Genomic DNA, 18988 nt, shown 5'->3' on the forward strand with positions numbered 1-18988 from the left:
TGCATTTAACTGGAGCTGGCATAGCCACCTATCAGCAGCCACATGAGCTGCAGCATGACAACAGTCTTACACATTTATGTATATAGGAAGAAAGGCACTGGCCTGATTCACGTGCAACAAGAAACCATGGTTTGCTGCAGTATGAACAAACCATGGTTGGTCTTGGATTTACATACACTTCCCCGATTTTTCACACCCATAAGGTGGAAACTTGAAACTTTTGAATGTGGTTTGAAACAAGCAGCAGTTGCTCATGACATCCTGGGCTTGTGGGGATTTTGCTTTGCTTAAACCAGGGGTCACTGACCTTTTTGGGCCAATGGGCATTTGGAATTTCCAAAAAGTGCTGTGGGCGCCAGCCACAAACAGGCTGCTGTGGGGGGGGGCATAACACAAAATGGCCGCCACATCTAAAGGAGTAGAAGAAGAGACAGGACTATGGAGGGGGAGAGGTTGCTGGTGTTCAAATAGGAAATGTTGTGATGTCCTGAATGTGCACACCAACTTTCATTCTGAAGTCTCAATGTTCAAGGGAGATATTGTGCTACCAACAACAAGAGAATAAAAAGCCATCAGTTTCACTCAGCCAAACCAGAGTTCAGAATGTGAGAATGTCTTAAAGATGAAGTGGCCTTCAGTATTGGGCCATCCAAAATAAACACTTGTGGTAAGAGGCCAGTCTGGATAACTTGTCATTCACCTTTAAATCATGGGGGTTTGAGGGTGAAGAAATATTTGTTTGGGTTGCTTAAATAAAGAAATTCAAGATAATAATTTGACCTTTGAGGCTGGCCCATAATTCATTGCTTCCAAGACAGTCTATTTTTGTTTTGTTTTTCCCCCTGTTTTGTTTTTATTATACTGGTGCCATAAATGGTTATCTTCTCTCCACACAGTGTGACAGTAGTTTAATTCCTGATGCTATGAATCAGGGATGGAGCTGGGTCGATGACAGAGAGTTAGTGATTTACAATAGACCAGGCACTCTATAAAAACCTATGGCAAGGGGTTATGAGTTATCAAGATGTGCTGAGCTGGCATCCGTGGTCAGCAATATGCAGGGCGATGGAATCTCGCCTCTCATGGCTGCCCGGCATTCCATTACTGCCTGTTAGCCTCTTGAGCGAGAGCCAGCGAAGGACGGGCGATGGAGGGAGGAGTTCTCAGAAGGATCTGACGGCTGGAGAAATGGAGGGGGAACTTGTGAGGGAAACAAATGGCAAAACGGTCACGCTGTCAAGACCCGCCGCAGCTCATAAATCTAAAATGGGGAAATTGTATGTTCTGGAATATTAACAAAGCTGTTTGGACAACAGCAGCAGACTGAGGGGCTGATAGAGACTCCCAATTATTATTTTTTCTGCAACGGCCATAGTCCCATGCTCCGGCAGGGGGTAAAGCTTATTTTCTAGGAGGTTCCAGGCTTGTTCTCAAAATAGCCTTGGAGATGGGCCTTACCTTATATGCCCAGGGGCTTCTGGCATGATTGCCAGGATCATGCCTTCCTCAGTATGATGAATGTCTCTGAGCATCCGAGGCTACAGTAAGTGCAACCTTGTAATGCCTTTCTTCATAAACTCGGAAGGGAGCAGCGATAGCGCCATTTCCGGAGTGGACTGTGGAATCCATTCTGCCCCCTAACCCACTTGCATGGTTTCGGTGGAGCAGAATGCAGTGCTTTTTCTTCTTCTTCTTCTAAAAAAATGTTTAGGGGTACTCTTGTTTTGACTCAAGAAAATCACCATTTTATAGTTCAAATCAGGAAAAATAAATACAGTAAATGGGCAAAAGTACAAAGATTCGCAAAATATTTAGGGGTATGCATACCCCTGTGTCCCCCACCCCCAAAAAGCACTGGCAGAATATAAAAATTATATTCTCTACCAAAATGTTTTGGAACAGAACCAAGCAGTTCAGCTGATCCCTTTCGCTTTTGTTTCCTCAATGGCATGAACACACACCTACAGTTCCCCTGTGGCTCCAAAACAGGATACAGTGGTGGTGTTGTTTAGTCATGCCTGACTCTTTGTGACCCCATGGACCAGAGCATGCCAGGCACTCCTGTCTTCCACTGCCTCCCGCAGTTTGGTCAAACTCATGCTGGTAGCTTCGAGAACACTATCCAACCATCTTGTCCTCTGTCGTCCCCTTCTCCTTGTGCCCTCCATCTTTCCCAACATCAGGGTCTTTTCCAGGGAGTTTTCTCTTCTCATGAGGTGGCCAAAGTATTGGAGCCTCAGCTTCACGATCTGTCCTTCCAGTGAGCACTCAGGGCCGATTTCCTTCAGAATGGATAGGTTTGATCTTCTTGCAGTCCATAGGACTCTCAAGAGTCTCCTCCAGCACCACAATTCAAAAGCATCAATTCTTCAGCAATCAGCCTTCTTTATGGTTCAGCTCTCACTTCCATACATCACCATAGCTTTAATTATATGGACCTTTGTTGGCAAGGTGATGTCTCTGCTTTTTAAGATGCTCCAGAGGTCCGTTCTTAACCTGAAACTGTTCTTAACCTGAAGCACTACATTAGCTAATGGGGCCTCCTGCTGCCACCCCGCCGCTGGAGCACGATTTCTGTTCTCATCCTGAAGCAAAGTTCTATTTCTGGGTTAGCGGAGTCTGTAACCTGAAGCGTATGTAACTTGAAGCGTATGTAACCTGAGGTACCACTGTATATACAACCAGGACATGGAATCCTGAGCTTCAAACACTCTACATTCTGGAATCTGAAAAACAAAACAATTGGAATAGCAGTGCCTCTTTGTATGTTCAGTTTTCATGCTTAAGTGAATGATTCAGCCAAGGATAAATACCGTATTTTTCGCCCCATAAGACGCACTTTTTCCCCTCCAAAAATGAAGGGAAAATCTGGGTGCGTCTTATGGGGCGAATGCAGGCTTTCGCTGAAGCTTGAAGAGCGAGAGGGGTCGGTGCGCACCGACACCTCTCGCTCTCCAGGCTTCAGGAAGATATCCGCCGCCCAGGCAGCCCTGTGGGAGGTCCCACAGGGTTGCCTAGGCTGCGGATAGCAGCCTGCTTCTCGGAGCGTCGGGCGCCCTGAAGGCAGAGCGCCCGACGCTTCGGGAACAATTCCGCCGCCCAGGCAGCCCTGTGGGAGGTCCCGCAGGGTTGCCTAGGCTGCGGATAGCAGCCTGCTTCTCGCAGCGTCGAGCGCCCTGAAGGCAGAGCGCCCGACGCTTCGGGAACCATTCCGCAGCCCAGGCAGCCCTGTGGGAGGTCCCACAGGGCTGCCTAGGCTGCGGATAGCAGCCTGCTTCTCGCAGCGTCGAGCGCCCTGAAGGCAGAGCGCCCGACGCTTCGGGAACCATTCCGCAGCCCAGGCAGCCCTGTGGGAGGTCCCACAGGGCTGCCTAGGCTGCGGATAGCAGCCTGCTTCTCGCAGCGTCGAGCGCCCTGAAGGCAGAGCGCCCGACGCTTCGGGAACCATTCCGCAGCCCAGGCAGCCCTGTGGGAGGTCCCACAGGGCTGCCTAGGCTGCGGATAGCAGCCTGCTTCTCGCAGCGTCGAGCGCCCTGAAGGCAGAGCGCCCGACGCTTCGGGAACCATTCCGCCGCCCAGGCAGCCCTGTGGGAGGTCCCACAGGGCTGCCTAGGCTGCGGATAGCAGCCTGCTTCTCGCAGCGTCGAGCGCCCTGAAGGCAGAGCGCCCGACGCTTCGGGAACCATTCCGCAGCCCAGGCAGCCCTGTGGGAGGTCCCACAGGGCTGCCTAGGCTGCGGATAGCAGCCTGCTTCTCGCAGCGTCGAGCGCCCTGAAGGCAGAGCGCCCGACGCTTCGGGAACCATTCCGCCGCCCAGGCAGCCCTGTGGGAGGTCCCACAGGGCTGCCTAGGCTGCGGATAGCAGCCTGCTTCTCGCAGCGTCGAGCGCCCTGAAGGCAGAGCGCCCGACGCTTCGGGAACCATTCCGCAGCCCAGGCAGCCCTGTGGGAGGTCCCACAGGGCTGCCTAGGCTGCGGATAGCAGCCTGCTTCTCGCAGCGTCGAGCGCCCTGAAGGCAGAGCGCCCGACGCTTCGGGAACCATTCCGCAGCCCAGGCAGCCCTGTGGGAGGTCCCGCAGGGTTGCCTAGGCTGCGGATAGCAGCCTGCTTCTCGGAGCGTCGGGCGCCCTGAAGGCAGAGTGCCCGACGCTTCGGGAACAATTCCGCCGCCCAGGCAGCCCTGTGGGAGGACCCGCAGGGATGTCTAGGCTGCGGATAGCAGCCTGCTTCTCGGAGCGTCGGGCGCCCTGAAGGCAGGGTGCGCAAGGCTTGGGGCGGCAGCGGACTGCTTGCGCGCACCTAGAAGCTTGGGGCGCGCTGAGGTCAGCGCGCCCCAAGCTTCTGCATGCCGGCAAGCAGTCCGCTGCCGCCCCAAGCCTCCCGCACCCGGCAGGAGGTCCCGCCGGGTGCGCAAGGCTTGGGGCGGCAGCGGACTGCTTGCGCGCACCTAGAAGCTTGGGGCGTGCTGAGGTCAGCGCGCCCCAAGCTTCTGCATGCCGGCAAGCAGTCCGCTGCCGCCCCAAGCCTCCCGCACCCGGCAGGAGGTCCCGCCGGGTGCGGGAGGCTTGGGGCGGCAGCGGACTGCTTGCGCGCACCTAGAAGCTTGGGGCGTGCTGAGGTCAGCGCGCCCCAAGCTTCTGCATGCCGGCAAGCAGTCCGCTGCCGCCCCAAGCCTCCCGCACCCGGCAGGAGGTCCCGCCGGGTGCGCAAGGCTTGGGGCGGCAGCGGACTGCTTGCCGGCATGCAGAAGCTTGGGGCGCGCTGACCTCAGCACGCCCCAAGCTTCTGGATTAGCGCAGGGGTCCGCTAGCCCTGGGAGAGGCGCCGGCTCTCCCACGCTAGCGGAGACCTTGCCGGCACGCAGAAGCTTGGGGCGCGCTGAGCTCCGCACGTCCCAAGCTCCTGGTGTAGCGCAGCGCACCTGGGGGGGAAATAAAAATTTTTTCCTTCATTTCCCCCCCTAAAATCTAGGTGCGTCTTATGGGGCGAAAAATACGGTACACAAGTCTAGTTCCTTTCAGCAGGAGAGATTTCGGGAAAATATCTGACTTAAACTTCTAAAGGAAATCAGAAGGACATAATATATTCACATCCACTTTGTGGAGATTAGGCAATGAACATTTTGCAACAAGATTGCACAATGCGCCACTATGCACATTTACCTGGGAATGAACCTGATTAAACAACATGGGACACTCATGAGAAACATATATGTCGCATTTGGCTACTCTTGTTGGAAGTTTCTTCCTCTTGTATTCTGAGGAGAAACAGCATGGAAAAAAATATTACAGAGTTTTATCTTTACAAGAAGCAACTAAAGTTAATTATATGAGAAGAAGCTGAGAGGGTCTGGGACTATCACTGTCGTCTCAAGCCTGTCTATAGATCTGAAAATTCCAATATAGCCATCAAATTCTCCTGCTCATAAGAGGATACCTCTTAATTTCAAAGGGGTCTCTGGATCTCCAGACGTGTGGTCTTTGAAGCAGGAGAGGTGCTCTGAGTGGATGGGGCGAAAGACTACGTCTCACTTCGCTGCCATATAATCTAAACTAGGCCTTTATTTACCGTATTTTTCGCTCTATAACACGCACCAGACCATAACACGCACATAGTTTTTAGAGGAGGAAAACAAGAAAAAAAAATATTCTAAACGAAATAGTGGATGTATGATTTTTGTGGTTCATGCTGTGGCCACAGACATGTGATCTGACAGTGAGTTTGGAGTAGCCCAATGCAAAAATCCTGAGGATCCATGTGGATCCATGCTTTGTAACCATGGAGGAGGGAAGGAAGGGGAACCATGGATCCTCTGCTCACGACTGCAGCAGATCCCCCCCGCCACCCGCAGGCATTCACTCCATAACACGCACAGACATTTCCCCTTACTTTCTAGGAGGAAAAAAGTGAGTGTTATGGTGCAAAAAATACGGTATTTCATGGATAGAAAAATCCCATGTAAACTTTTACATAGTTTCAGGGAGCTTCAGTTTATGGCTCGACTTCAGTCTTCTTTTGCTTCCTTTCTTCTTAGTGGGGTTGTCTCAATGACTGTAATGTCTTTTGAAGGGACAAATTGGTGAGCCCAACTATTAGCTGGGTGACATCAAAGAACATTAATCTTTTGTTCTATAGCAAGGCCAATACCACATTAGTGCATTTCACCCAGTCATTATTAAGCCTGTAGCCCAAGGGTGTAATAAATGTTTTATGGCATGCAAACCAAGGTAATGGAATGCAAATTCCACAATATATCCTTACATTTATTTTCTAATAGAATAAATGATGACGTATTCTCTCCAAGAAAAAAGGCCCGAATGAGAGGACTAGCTCAGAAATTCGGAAGGGGCTTAAATACAGACTGTCCCTGTCCCCATCTAAGGGTGGCAGGAAAACAGAGGGTGCAATCCTGTGCCTCGTTAGGGTGCATGAATCCCATTGGCTTCAAGTAGCTCTGTGCAAGCTGCCTACTAATTTGCATTTTGGAAAACCATTTATGCTTTTAAGTGCATCTGTTTCCCCCTAGCTCTATAATGTAAACATCCTGGATATATATGCCTGTGTGAATACTGGAATCTTACATTTTAATTTCTAATTACATTTCTCCCTCTCATTTGCTCTGTAATGTATGGGAAGCATTAGTGGTAAGCATAGTTTTAATACAGGCCAAGGAGAGGATTTCTGCCATCAGAACTTGTCACGATACAGTGGTACCTCAGGTTACATACGCTTCAGGTTACATACGCTTCAGGTTACAGACTCTGCTAACCCAGAAATAGTGCTTCAGGTTAAGAACTTTGCTTCAGGATGAGAACAGAAATCGTGCTCTGGCGGCGCGGCGGCAGCGGGAGGCCCCATTAGCTAAAGTGGTGCTTCAGGTTAAGAACAGTTTCAGGTTAAGTACGGACCTCCAGAATGAATTAAGTACTTAACCCGAGGTACCACTGTACTAGGGATGCGGGTGGCGCTGTGGGTTAAACCACAGAGCCTAGGACTTGCTGATCAGAAGGTCAGCAGTTCGAATCCCCGCAATGGGGTGAGCTCCCGTTGTTTCGTCCCTGCTCCTGCCAACCTAGCAGTTCGAAAGCACGTCAAAATGCAGGTAGATAAATAGGTACTGCTCCAATGGGAAGGTAAACGGCGTTTCCATGCGCTGCTCTGGTTCGCCAGAAGTGGCTTAGTCATGCTGGCCACATGACCCGGAAGCTGTATGCCGGCTCCCTCGGCCAATAAAGCGAGATGAGTGCCGCAACTCCAGAGTCGGCCACGACTGGACCTAATGGTCAGGGGTCACTTTACTTTACCTTTACCACTGTACTAGGAGAGGCCTTTTAAAATGCAACACATTTTACATTTCCCCACCCACCTTTGAAGATGGGTGCGCAGGGGTCAAACAGGTGTTTTAGCACATGCTGCTGTCCTCTCTCAGAGCAAGGCAGTGAGAGGGTGGAAGAGGCAGCAGAGAGCCTGGTCAGGTGGGTGGCCACTGGCTATAGCTGGAGTAGGAAGATTGGCTGGCGGGCAGGCAGTCATGTGTGCAATAATGAGGCAAGCAAATTTCCTGCCCTGCTGCCCGTTCACAACTTCCCTGTGCCCGAGACAATTCTCCCAGTACATTTCCAAGCAAAATTCAAAGGGCTTCAGCCCTGTACACCTGAAGGAGCATCTCCACCCCCATCATTCATCCCAGACACTGAGATCCAGCACCAAAGACCTTCTGGATGTTCCCTCACCACAATAAGTGAAGTTACAGGGAACCAGGCAAGAGGGCCTTCTCGGTAGTGGCGCCCACTGTGTGGGAAGCCGTCCCAGCAGATTTCAAGGAGATGAGTCACTATACAACCTTTAGAAGACATTTAAAGGCAGCCCTGTATAAGCAGCCCTGCCTCAGATTGACTCGTTATATTGAACGTCTTGCCTGATAAGACATTTGTGCCATTTTGGTCGGTACTAACTGAGGATTTTGGAGGGTTTCCTCCCTGCTTTTGGACCAACACTTTGCTTTTATACATAGAATTGTGACCTGAATGCGCACACTAAATTTCACTCCAGTGTTTCCCTCTTCAGAGTAGGCACCGCCATATCATCAGACTTATATATGAATAGCTAACTCATGCTCTTGAGTGACGATACATAGCCAAAAGGCATTAGCACATTCAGAGTGACTGGAACCCCTAGGTTTACAGATACAGAAAAAGGTTTGGGGGGGAAACAACGGGGGGGGAGTGAAGAATCTCCCCAAAACAGTCCAATAAGGACTGAAGGCCTCTCCTCCTTCCGGAGGGGAGGTGTTGTGGGCGGGAGACGACTCCCGCGTCATGCAGGGGGCATTACGCCCCCTGCCCCATCCACATGGCTGGCGCGCCACGCCTCCTGGTTGAGCACCCAATCGGGCGGCTTGGTGGGGGCGTGGTTTGCTGCTCAAGACACAGCCATGCCAGCCATTCAACCCTTTTGCTCCCCTTCTCGTCGCGAGTCACCCACCCACCACTCCCTTAGGGCTTAGCTTTTCTCTTGACCTTGCTATGGACCTATGGTTGGTCGCCCAGGTTGCCCAGAGGGCCTGGTAGGAATTTTTCCAACTGGCATTAGGCCTTTTGGTTTTTTTGCCTACCTCGTAGCAATCATCACTACTTCCTTGGTATTGGGCGGTTAGGCATTGGAATGTGTTGTTGGTGTGTGGAAGGGCAAGGTGTGGCCATCGCCTACCCCTTCATATTGGGTATTCTGTTAAAGGAATCTGGCGGTCATGAATCCTGTCCGATGCCTGTGTGGCGGGGGGCCATGGCACGACCCTCGGTAACATCAGGGGAGAGCTTATAGTCGTATTAGCATCAACAGGCTCCCCTTACTGGTGGTTAACCCCCTCTTCAGACTCACCCCACTTCGAGTGGGTGGAGTCAAATCTTCCGTGGTCCAATGCCTAAGCCAATACTTTCTCACTTGCTGTAATCAATAAAGTTGTGGCCTTTTCTTGCCCATTAACCTTATATTCTGTGTCAACGTGTCTTTATTCCACCAAGCGGGGGTCGGGTCCTTGAACCACAACATGCTGTTGTGAGGGATGGAAAATGGCAAAGGAGGGGGAATGGAATGAAGTATGCTGGGAAAGGGCTTCCCTGGTTAGCTGGAACATGAAAAACAAGCGCTTCCATACACAGCTTTTAGTTGCAGCTCCCACTTGATGCAATGTGTTTAGTGACTTTTCCTCTACCCCTTGAAATGTGGAGTGTGTTGATCTAGTATTTTATTCTAGGACAGAATATTGTCTTGAGCTCGTATACAGTATAAAATTTCATTCTGGTATCTCAGTTTTAAGGTGCAGTAGGTACACTGCAAGCCAACATACATAACTGCAAACAGAGTGCCTATCAGGTAAGGTAAACTTCACTTCACTGACAATTAATATATTTCCTCCTTCCCCTGGGATAGGGGAATACAAAATGCATAAAACAAATGCCACCAAAATACCCTACTATTGCTAACTTGTCAGCTGCAGCTGTTGGGAGTTCTAGTGCATTTCATTGCAAGTTGTCTGGATTAATCTTTGGGACTCGAGTAAGTCATTTTATTGGTCCCTAAGAAATGGTTTCATTTTATCCTTACCTTGTTTCCTGATGATGTTCAGTGCTTTTGATGTGGCCTAATAGAGTTCCATGTTCATTCATTCCTGTGCTTCTCAGAGAGAAATGCAGTCACCAAGAGAATAAATTGTGTTATAGTACAGCATCCAAGTTGATCCTTGGGAGTGATAAGTGAGTTCTAAAGCAGCGAGGGCAGTCAGAGTTAATAAAGGGGGAATGGATGGGCAAAGTTTCTGAGCCGCTCTGGCTTACGGAGCTCTGCCTCGCTTGAATCCCAGTAAGTGGCAGTAACACAACAAGATCACACAGATGCTCAATAGGAGAACATTTCATTGCTCCTTTTAGCAAAACCCACGAGTACAGAAAAGGTTCATAGGCGAAGGTATTGGAAGTGTTGTGATGCAATTCAGCTTGGACAGGAGACTGAGATGTGTGCCTGGGAAACATCTCAGAAAGGGAAGAGAGAGAGAGGAACCTCCAAGTTTCCTAGACCATCCTTATTGACTGGCCAACAACATCCGGCTCCAGCTTCTCAAGATGATTGAGAGGGCCCAACCAGAGGCAGAGGAAGGGGGCGGGGGGGGGGCAGTTCGCTCCAGGTGCCATTTAAAGCCCTAAACGGCCTCGGTCCTATATACCTGAATGAGCGTCTCCACCCCCATCGTTCAGCCTGGAGACTGAGATCCAGCGCCGAGGGCCTTTTGGCTGTTCCCTCATTGCAATAAGTGAGGTTCCAGGGAACCAGATAGAGGGTCTTCTCAGTAGTGGCACCCACCCTGTGGAATACCCTCCCTTCAGATGTGAAGGAGATAGGAAACTATACAACCTTTAGAAGACACCTGAAGGGAGCCTGGTATAGGGACGTATAGCTATCCTATCTTGAAAAGACAACTGAAGGCAGCCCTGTTCAGGGAAGTTTTTAATATTTAATGCTGTACTGTTTTTAACACTTGATTGGGAGCCACCCAGAGTGGCTGGGGAAACTCAGCCAGATGGGCAGGGTATAAATCATCATCATCATCATCATCATCATCATCATCATCATCATCATCTCTGAGGGGGGAGACAAGAAGGCACCCTGCAGGGGGCTTGCCCTGCTGCCGCCAGGTGTGGTGGTGGCGCAAGCAGCCGCCATCGCGCCGCTGCTGCGTGCAGAGGATCCTGCTGCTGTCCATACAGGGCTCAAGTGGCACCGTAGGCAAACCACCCTGCATGTGCCACTGGGCAGTTTGCCCCGCCCCTGACACCCCACACCAGGTGCTGGCTAGCCTTCCTTCACCCCTGGGCCCAACACGATGTCCTAAACATAATGCACATGATGTTGCACAACAGCCTGACACCACACATATGACGTTGTGAGGAGCCAGGGGGTGGAGCCAAAACCCTTCTGAACATTGAGAGGGCATCGCCCCCTAAAAAAGGGGGGGGGAGTGTCTCAGCCTCCAGGAGCTAACACCCAGTGCTTTTTTCTGGGGGTACGTATACCCCTAAACATTTTGTGAATCTTTGTACTTTTGTCCATTTACTGTATTTATTTTTCCTGATTTGAACTATAAAATGGTGATTTTTCTTGAGTCAAAATGAGAGTACCCCTACACAATTTTTTTTAGGGAAAAAAAGCACTGCTGACACTTATTGCTGGTGCATCCTCAGCATAGGATAGGAGCATACCCTAAAATTATTTGCTTCATTTAAAATGTGAGCAGGTTTTCTCTGAGAGCAGTTTATACACCAATATTTTAATTAAGGTTTCTAAAATTATTTAGTTGAGTGCGCCAGCTACTAGATCCTATGGAAGCAGCTTGTTCTCAGTCCAATGGTAAAGAGTGCATGCAATTAAAAACAAGCGTGCTCGTTATCATCAGATGATTGTAGGAAGCTTCAGGTATACAACTAATAGACAGGCAGCCATACAGACGGCATTTTAGAGATTAGGGCCTAACCCCCAAATTCACTGTAGTTTCTCAGTATTAATGCTTTAAGTATTTGGCTAGAAGGCCCAAAACTTTTATTAACTACAGTGCTAAAAGCTATCATGAAAAAAAATCAATTAACACCTGGCGTTTTATTTCAAAATCGAACAATTAAAACAGTCTTTGGCATGATGTAACCACTCACTGTCTCAGTAGAGGATTTACTGAATATCTGATATGGGGTGATGGCCTTTGAAGCCAGCTGTTAAAAAGCACTTAAATTTACTGCCCGCTTTTAAAAGATTTTTAAAAAATAATTGTTGTAAGACATGATGCTAAGTTAGCAGTTATAAACCCGCCCTTCATATAAATTAATTCACGATGGCATCTACTTCGCCGTGAAAGTCAAGGCAGCTATTTGGGGGAAGAAGGTTTCAGTTTTGCTGTAAATTAAAAAGTGCTTAATATCCAAAAGGAATATTTGCGTCACCTTGCGCTTTGAGGGAAGAAGGAAAGTTTATATGGGAGTGAGGAATCCATCTTGACAAGATGTTGCAATGAATTCCCTGGCCTCCAGTCTAACAGCATAGCTCCTGTTTAGGGCTCCAGCCAGTCTGGGATAGGAGCCTTGGGGTGGTGTTTGGCATATTCCACCTCCTTTGCTTTATTGTGCTCTATATTGCAAAAGGCTCAGGGCCGGAGCTGGCAGCCAGTTCTCAGCATGGGAGTTGCATTGGCATAGAGCTGACGTGTGGAGTTTAGTGAGGGAAGAGAGAACTTTAAACCTCCCTGTACATGTTCCCCCATCCCAAACTATCACTTCCAAGAGCAGCATCCTAGCTGCTCAAGTACAGACAGTACCCACCTCCCACATTTCCATCATTCTCCCTCTTTTTCAAGGGACACCCAGGGCCTATCAGGGAGTGGCCAGGAAAGCATTTACCGGTAGTCCAGATCCTCAAGTTCAAAGAGGGCCTCAAGTTTAGACACTTGTTAATTTGACCAAAGAATCATAGAATTGTAAAGTTGGAAGGGACCCTGAGGATCATCTAGAACAACTCCCTGCAATGGAGGAATAGGCAGCTGTCCCATGCAGGGATCGTACCTGAAACCTTGGTGTTATCAGCACCGTGCTTTAACCAATGGAGCCATGACAAAATTTGCAGATCGGCATTGACTTGTAGCAAGACGATGGTTGCTATCCTTTTGAGTTTGTGGGAGGATGTTTGGCTGGGAGAGAAGAGTTCACTTTCCTTTCTTTTCTGACCATGGATGGGGCTTTTTCACTTGCCATCGTGCAAGGGGGTGAGAGAGTATGAGCCTGTGCATGTCCCCTCGTAGGGTCCTAATCTCACAAGGAGCCTTGTTGCTACAGAAGCTAAGTCTCCAGGATGTGGATTGCTGCAGGAATAGCAATGGTGCTGACCTTTAAAGCCCTAAATGGCCTTGGCCCAGTATACCTGAAGGAGAGTCTCCACCCCCATCGTTCAGCCCGGAAACTGAGGTCCAGCTCCGAGGGCCTTCTGGCGGTTCCCTCCCTGTGAGAAGTGAGGTTACAGGGAACCAGGCAGAGGGCCTTCTCAGTAGCGGCGCCCTCCCATCAGATGTCAAGGAAATAAACAACTATCTGATTTTTAGAAAACATCTGAAAGCAGCCCTGTTTAGGGAAGTTTTTAATGTTTGATGTTTTATTGTGTTTTTAACATTCTATTGGGAGCCACCCAGAGTGGCTGGGGAAACCCAGCCAGATGGGCGGGATATAAACTAACTAACTAACTAACTAACTAACTAACTAACTAACTAACTAACTAACTAACTAAATTTGTTATTGTTATTTGGACCTGCAGTGGGGGAGGGGGCTTGCACCCATTTCCTCCTACTTGGTGTAACAGTGATCTCATGGGAGGAGAGGAGGAAGAAAAATAGCAGTGGGAGCTTTGCTAAAAAGGGGTCAGTAAAATGTAAAACTAGTTTTTAAAGAGCTGGGGAGAAAGTAGAATGGGAGAGTGAAGGGCTGGAGCCCGCCCCCCATAACATTTCTTAATTATGCAGCACATTTGAGTGTCCTTTGCACTTCCTGTAGAATTATCTCAAGTTATTGTTGCAACAAACCTGCAAAGTAGGCCACTAATAGGAACTCGATAATACAGGTGGAGAGGGCAGACTAAAATGAGAGGCGATGAGTTGCTGAAAGCCACCTACCGAGCTCATGTGAGTGGAGACACTTGAATCATGAACTTCCCAGCTCAGTTGCTTAGCCGCTATACTTCACTAGCCAACTTGTTAAATGTCAGGAGCCTTTAACTAGCATGTGTGCAAAAAGAGATTTTTGGGTTTGCTTCATCAACTGTGAAATTTAAATGTAATCACCCTGAAAAATCCCTTTGCTTTATTTATATTTTCGGCAGGGCGCTTGCACTTGCAAACACGGAGTATATTAATCATGGCTTCATCAGCTCGTTCCAGTGACGGCCAGCATTAACCTTTGCTAAGTGATCAGTTGAACGTGCTTGCCTTCCAAGGTGCCAAAGCCAAGATCACGTTTACTTTGAGGGTCTTTCCTTAGGTTCAGTGCGAAAGGAATCTTTCGTCTCCTTCTGCACCTCTGATTACGATGACATTTTATCAGTATTCACCCATGGGGATGGGGGAAGAGGAAGAGGAGAAGGGGAAAAAACCTGAAGATACAAGATTGAATCTGTTTTGAGTCGGGATCCAAAGGACTGTGGATTGAGTTGGTTATGGTGGACCATGGTTTTCATGTATCGCCTTGGCTCTTTGCCTGTGCGATGGGCGGCTGCTGTCACCCAGTGCCATAGCTGTCAACCGTCCCTTATTTGGCGGGAAACTCCCTTATTCCAGCGCCGTTTCCTGTTGCTGTCCTGGATTGATGATGTCCCTTAAATTTCCCGGGTTTCATGCTCGCCCAGCTCGGGAGGGAAGCAGCGGCTCGGGGTCCTCCAACTTGAGAGAGCGTACACACGAGCTGCCCCGTCTCCATCTCTCCCTTTTCCCCCTCAGGGGTGCGTCGTAAGGAGACGGGTGGCTACGGGCGGGCAGGCAGCCCCTCTCTTGCGAGACTTCCACCGGATCATGTAGTCCAACCCCCAGCAAAACACAGTCAGTTGCAGCAAAATAAGCATGGCTCCATTAGTGCCGGATTTCTGTATAAACTAAGCAAAATCCCTTATTTTGGCAGCTGATCCCTTATTTTCGAGGCTGCTGGTCCCTTATTTTCAAATCTGTAAGTTGACAGTTTTGCCCAGTGCCACTACTGCTGATGCCCTGGCTGTAACCCCTTTTGTGACCCTCTGATGAGGACCCACCCACTTTGTCATCATACCGTAATGGCCTGAATATAAGCCTCACTTTTTCCCCAAATTCCAACCATGAAAAGTTAAAGTGTGGCTTACATTTGCAACCTTACAAAAATGGGATTTTATGATATCGCTGCTGAAACAGACATACAGTGGTGCCCCGCAAGACGAATGCCTCGCAAGACAAAAAACCCGCTAGACAAAAGGGTTTTCTGTTTTTTGATGCGCTTCGCAAGACGAATTTCCCTATGGGCTTGCTTCGCAAAACAAAAAAGTCTTGTGAGTCTTGCGATTTTTTTCCCCTCCCCCCTTTTTCTAAGCTGCTAAGCCGCTAATAGCCTTTTAGCTGCTAAGCCGCTAAGCCTTTAATAGCCGCTAAACAGCTAAACCGCTAATAGCGCTAATCCGCTAAGCCGCTAATAGGGTTGCTTCGCAAGACGAAAAAACTGCTAGACGAAGAGACTCGTGGAACGGATTAATTTCGTCTTGCGAGGCACCACTGTACAATAAAACGGAAGGGGCGAGTGCCTGCGGAATTTTAAGGGAGTGGCTTATATTTGGGTATGGTCTTTTTTTCTCTCCCCCCTTCCTTTGAATTTTAAAGTTGCAGCTTACATTCGGGTGCGGCTTATATTCAGGCCAATACGGTAGGTGGTTGATTTCATCTCTGCTGCACTGCTCAAGGAGCCTTCAGGACGGGGTTGCTGCCATGGGACTTATGTGTCTGTTTCTTTCAATGAACTGAGAATTGTTAAAGGCTTTGAGTCATGGGGGCGGCAAGAGTGTGTGAATGAATTTGGCAGTGCTTGGTTTATTTTTCTGTTCTTATTTTGTTGCTGCTGGTCTACTTCAAAGTTGACTTCCCTGCCTTTCTGCCTGATGAAGATGATGATTAACTGAATTTATAAACCTTCCTATACCCGGAGGCCTCAGGGCGGTTCACAGAACAAAATCAAAATATAAAACCACAAAACATATAATCAAAATTAAAAAACAACACAATAAGCCCCCCCAAGCCTGCCCCCCCAAGCTGGATGGCTTTCTGGACTCAGACACGAGTTTGCAGTTGAGGTGTTCAAGCCCGTTGAAGAGTGTTGCAGTTAAGGTGCCTTTAGACACATGTGTATTACGGATTCATCCTGATTTGTTTGTGGGGAGGTTAGATGACGTTGCATCAGAGCAAGTATTATCCCATAAAAAAGCCTACCTTTTTGGAAGTAGACTTGTTGTGCAAGAACTTCCAGTCAACTATCGCGCCATCTGTCCTACACATTTAAAGCAGCACTGTACCACTTTTTAAACAATCGTGACTTTCCTCAAAGAATCCTGGGAAATGTTGTTTGTTAAGGGTGCTAGGAGGTGCCTTTCCCCCTCGCAGAGTCACAGTTCACAGAGTTCCATGGGAAAAGAGGGATTAACTGTTAAACCACTGTGAGAATTCTAGCTCTGTGAGGGAAATAAAGGTCTCCTAGCAACTCAGAACCTTTAACAAACTACCCTTCCCAGGTTTATTTGAGGGAAGCTGTGACTGTTTCAAGTGGTATATTGCTGTAAGTGTCTAACAGAATTCATTTGATTTTTCTCCCACCTCCAAATCCCTTAGTTTCCTGTCTGTAAAATTGAGGCAGTCTTCCTGCAAATATTCAAATATGTGCAAATGTTACGTAATTGTTTAACCTTTGAAGCCCTAAATGGCTTCAGCCCTGTATACCGGAGGTCTAGCTCCGAGGGCCTTCTGGTGGTTCCCTCATTGTGAAAAGTGAAATTATATGGAACCAGGCAGAGGGCCTTCTCGGTAGTGGTGCCCGCCCTGTGGAACATCCTCCCATCAGATGTCAAGGAGATAAGAAACTATCTGACTTTTAGAAGACATCTGAAGGCAACCCTGTTTAGGGAAGTTTTTAATATTTGATGTTTTTGTGTTTTTAATATTCTATTGAGAACTGCCCAGAGTGGCTGGGGAGGCCCGGCCAGATGGGTGGGGTATAAGTAATAAATTATTATTATTATTATTATTATTATTATTATTATTATTATTATTATTATTATTATTATTCCATGGTAACCCTCTTGTAGTTTTGTCTTAGCACTCATGGAATTGTCCACCCATGGACCATCATGGTCAATAAAAACCTCTGTTTTGTTTCTACAGCAGGCAGGCAAGAAATGCTTTTAATATATTTGAAAAGCTAGAAATGCTCTAATTTTGTGTGTGTGTTTGTGAGGGTATGTATGAAAGCACAATTACATCTGACATTGTTAATTCCTGCTACCCCTCTCCCTTGCTTTTCTGCAATTTGGATCTTTGATTATGGTCTAAAATGCTCTGTGCCACAAAATAGAGGGCTCGATTAAGCTGTGCCTTACCAGCTGTAATGAAGTAATTTAAAGTAAGAGAGATAATATGTTGCATCAACCCCCGCCCTATTAATACAGGCCAGATAAGTAGGCACACCTCTGAAGGCATCCATTTATCTAGAATGATAATGCTGTCATGCTCTTATTGTGCTCTGGCACAGCTCAAAAGCATTCTTGAAAATGCTTCACAAATGACACGCGGCAGATAAAAAAAGTTGATACACTGGCATAGGGAAAAAAGAAAATTAGGTTCCGTGATATTGTTTACTGGTTCAACTTACTTTTGTGTAGATGTCTGATGCATGCAAGTCATAGAGATAGACCAAACTGTTCATCAGGCAGAACGCCGTGATTCTGCAGCCGTTACAGCTCCCTTGGGACACAACTAATAGCCAAGAAACCTAGGCTGGCACTCAAGGCACCACCATTTATAAGGCACATCGAATGCCACTTCTGGTTGCTTTGCTCGAAGCTTTCAGCCCTTGGGAATGCTAGTATGAACATCTAATCTTGAGATGAGGGGTGGTGCCTCATAGGTCATGGGACTGAATCTTCCAGTTTCCAAAGAGAAGGCAGGCAGAGCCTGAGGGGAGCAGAGCCTCAACTATTTCTTCTGGGACAGGGTGTAGCTCGATGAACATGAGAGCAGAGCTGCTTCCCCCAGAGTCCCTGAAAATGGAGGCTTGAATCCTGAAATCCTGAAAGACAGAGCCTAATATCGAAACACCTGTCAGGGGGTGGACTGCTATGACAGTCAGATTATGCTTCAGGAGGCTTTGGGCTGAAAGAAGGGATGGGGAACCTGGAGGTCAACTGTAGCCCCTTGTATGACTATTGGGATTCTCTGAGGCCACACCTCCCCTGGTCCAGTCATTTTGCCTGGCTGGAAACTTTAATTGAACCCTGCTATTGTCTGTTGTTTGCCTGGCTGAATAATAATAATAATAATAATAATAATAATAATAATAATAATAATAATAATAAATTTCATTATTTGTACCATGCCCATCTGACTAGGTTGCCCAGCACGTACAAAAACTTAATAAAACATTAAACATTTATAATGTCCCTATACCGGGGTCCCTTCAGATGTCTTCTAAAGGTTGTATAGTTTCCTATCTCCTTGACATTTGATGGGAGGGTGTTCCACAGGGTTGGTGCCACTACCGAGAAGGCCCTTTGCCTGCTTCCCTGTAACCTAACTTCTCACAATGAGGGAACCACCAGAAGGCCCCTTCAGCTGGACCTCAGTGTTTGGGCTGGACGATGGGGGTGGAGATGCTCCTTCAGGGCTGAGACCCTTTGGGGCTTTAAAGGTCACCACTAACACTTTGACTTGTGCTCGGAAACATACTGAGAGCCCATGTTGTTCTTTCAGGACCGGTGTTATATGATCCTGGCTGAAGAGATGTATGTGCAGAAACGCTTGTGCCTCGACTGTATCCTACAGTATGAAGATAAGTGTTGCATTCCTTGTTCCACTCACACCTGGCATACGGCCCCTGGAAGGCTGCTTGTGTGGCAATGTGGCCCTTTGGGCTCAAAACAGCTCTTCTTGAAAAGCACCATATAAAAGTGACTGTACAGAATGTCTTCAGTTAGGTCTCATAACTAACCTTACGTATATGCTACCGAATCCTTAAAATGCTGAAGATTTATTCTGAGCTGGGTTCTTTATATCATCTTGAAAATATAGCAACGGACAAAGGTGGAATGGGAAAGACGTGCTTTAAAGTTCACCTTTCTGCTAATTGCTTGCTTGTAAAAATGGTGTGTCCAGGCACACGGACCTTTTATAGACTACTTTACGATGGGA

The 18988-nt window shown here is 48.0% G+C and overlaps 3 long non-coding RNA genes across 3 annotated transcripts; 1 reads left to right on the top strand and 2 right to left on the bottom strand.

The window, feature by feature from the left end:
* Positions 1 to 893: 893 nt before the first annotated feature.
* Positions 894 to 1542, bottom strand: LOC308585871. Its single transcript, XR_014007653.1, has 2 exons — positions 1459 to 1542; positions 894 to 1180 (listed from the first exon to the last, which is right to left on the bottom strand). It is a non-coding gene; the product is annotated as an uncharacterized lncRNA (long non-coding RNA).
* Positions 1543 to 7889: 6347 nt separating this feature from the next.
* Positions 7890 to 16153, bottom strand: LOC308585830. The gene is made up of 3 exons (XR_014007602.1): positions 16022 to 16153; positions 9044 to 10020; positions 7890 to 8258 (listed from the first exon to the last, which is right to left on the bottom strand). It is a non-coding gene; the product is annotated as an uncharacterized lncRNA (long non-coding RNA).
* A 128-nt stretch (positions 16154 to 16281) lies between these two features.
* Positions 16282 to 18761, top strand: LOC308585855. Its single transcript, XR_014007634.1, has 2 exons — positions 16282 to 16364; positions 18551 to 18761. It is a non-coding gene; the product is annotated as an uncharacterized lncRNA (long non-coding RNA).
* The last annotated feature ends 227 nt before the right edge of the window (positions 18762 to 18988 follow it).

The sequence above is a fragment of the Podarcis bocagei genome (assembly GCF_964188305.1).
Source record: "Podarcis bocagei genome assembly, chromosome: 4".
NCBI classification, from domain to species: domain Eukaryota; kingdom Metazoa; phylum Chordata; class Lepidosauria; order Squamata; family Lacertidae; genus Podarcis; species Podarcis bocagei.